The sequence below is a fragment of the Piliocolobus tephrosceles genome, chromosome X (genome assembly GCF_002776525.5).
Source record: "Piliocolobus tephrosceles isolate RC106 chromosome X, ASM277652v3, whole genome shotgun sequence".
Taxonomy (NCBI): domain Eukaryota; kingdom Metazoa; phylum Chordata; class Mammalia; order Primates; family Cercopithecidae; genus Piliocolobus; species Piliocolobus tephrosceles.
In genome coordinates this window covers 56,900,427-56,902,770 of record NC_045455.1, presented here as the reverse complement: position 1 = coordinate 56,902,770, position 2,344 = coordinate 56,900,427, and the positions used below count along the sequence as shown (strand labels likewise).

At 36.0% G+C, this 2,344-nt stretch overlaps 1 long non-coding RNA gene across 1 annotated transcript; it reads right to left on the bottom strand.

Annotated features, from left to right (window-relative positions):
* Positions 1–1,478: 1,478 nt before the first annotated feature.
* Positions 1,479–2,077, bottom strand: LOC111529318. The gene is made up of 2 exons (XR_002727389.1): positions 2,009–2,077; positions 1,479–1,832 (listed from the first exon to the last, which is right to left on the bottom strand). It is a non-coding gene; the product is annotated as an uncharacterized LOC111529318 (long non-coding RNA).
* Between the last annotated feature and the right edge of the window lie 267 nt (positions 2,078–2,344).

Here is a 2,344-nt window from a genome sequence, read left to right as displayed (position 1 = left end):
AACATAGAACAGTGTATTTCCTTTTGTTTAAATTTCACTGTGATGTAAAATAAATGCATGGTTAAATAAACTGTTTTAAGAGGAGAAAGTTGAAAAAAAAAGTCACTTAAGAGCATGTTTGGGAAAATCAGTAAGATTGTGTGGTAATCCTGTTAAGGGTGTTGGCAGAGCTAGAAAGCAGACAGATAACGAGCTGGCTAAAACGGTAAACAAAAGAAGCTTGCACTCCTGGGAGGGTTTGCAGGAAACACACAGCAATCCCAAAGCCCTTTGGACTCCTGGGTTTGAGGCAGATGCAGTGCAATTCCAGTGGTCTCTTCTGTTCTACTGTAAGCCCATCTCACCTGTTTCAGATCAGTTTAGGTTCCAGTGGGAATGAAGAGGAAAAACTTTCTTTACAATTTCAGCTGTCAGCAAGCTGTTGTTTGCAAATTCCAGGCTTCCAGACAACAGCACAAAGAGTTTGCTTAGGAAAAAAAAAGTTTCCTAAGTGCTGTAACCTATGTTTTAGAGCTTGCTCTGGGAGGACATCAGAGGTTAGACTAAATGGAATAAAACCAGTAATAGTAATAATAATATTAACAGTGTAAGTCTGTTTTTATCTAATGGGGGAGATTGGGGCAGGTGTTTTCTGCATCCACAGCTGGTGACCTTCTCAGTGGTTACTCTCCCTCTCTGCACTGACTTTTCCCTCTGAGCTTTCTGTACTGAATCTTTGTGTCATAGAAAGGTAAGGTAATTACTAACTTTTAAATCTATAGAAGGTAGTAGATAAGCTTGCTGGCTGCTTGCCAAGCCAGCTTTCATTGACATACAAAAATTCTTTATTTGTCATAACTAAACACATTAACTTATTTTGAAGTTAAATGGTTTCACTTTCTTCATAATTAAGGTAAAACAAAGTTATCTTCTAGTAAAACTGTAAGCCTAAATTAAGAAATCTTTAAAGCGCATTTTAAAATATTAATATAATTTCTAAATTTTTAAATATTAATATAATTTCTAAATCATGTAGAGAACCTAAAAAAAAAATTCTCCTTTGACATTAGACTTAGACTTACATTAACATTAATTCCAAGAAGCACACATTTGATTTGACTGGGAATTATATTCTGTTCGAGTTTGGGTGCTACGTTTGGAGATCACGATGTACCCTACTGAAGCAGCATGTGAACACCAGGAAGAAAAATAACAATTACTTCTTGAAAAAGAGTGATGAGACCATGATCAAAGACTGGTCTTTTTGGTTGAGATAGAGAAAGTGCCAAATGTCTGATAACATTAGATTAATTTGAGATCCAGAGAACGTTTGGGTCAAGCCAACAAATTTATCTTTATTTGAGCTCTTAGCAACCTGTATGGCAGGTGTTTATTACTCTTGGACAAGTGCCTTCTGTTTATGTGGAAAGCGTTCATTGAGACATGAGTCTCCATTATATAGGTGTGACATGAAGTGGTAAGAAGTTGTCATGCAAACCCATGTTGTAAGGAACCATGTTTTATTCGGAGATGTTCATGATGAAGAATTTCTTAGACAAAATGCAGATTAGACTCATGTTTACATCATCCCCAATTATAAGATCCCCAGAGAAAATGTGTCATTGTCCTCCATGGAGTTGTGCTTATTTCAGGCAAAATTATTTTTGATGCGTATCCCTCCTTTCTTGGTGCCTGGTAAACAATAACTCCAGCTGTCAAGTGCTGATGCAAGAGATGGAAATTCCATTTTTCTTTTCTTCTACAGGAAACGCAAAGATCCTCCATGCAATCTCCTGGGCTATTGTCATATAGTATGATTTATGTATTTCTCCTATGTTTCTTTCTTTTTAAATCTGGAAGTATATTCTTTTGTTTTATTGGGCTATTTATTCTCTTGACACCCTTGGATGTGAGTTAATGGAACCATGATAAAAGGATAGAGAAGTGGAACAAACAAGCCTGATGGTATAGATTCAGGACTGCCTGACAGATTAGGGATAGCAAGGAGAGGAACAAAAGATAAAATCACCTGATTCATGTGCACTGCGATGGTCCAAAAAAAACTAGTGCTTGAAGTTTCACTATGCTGTAACTCTGGAAAAGAAACACAGAAAAGATTAGGTTATTATTTTAGGAATTGAGAAAAAATGTTCTTTTAAAAAAATTAATTTTGATATACAAAATCTAAAAGCTTAATATAAGAGCCTAGAACAATGTTTTGTGCTCAATGAGCATTTTGTAAGCATTTGTTATTTAAAGTCAGGGTTTATGGATGTGAGAACAACAGAATGGAGTGGACACACAACTACTATTTTATCTGCAGAGAAGAGCATCCACTCCCCTTCTGGCCATGCCCCATTCATAT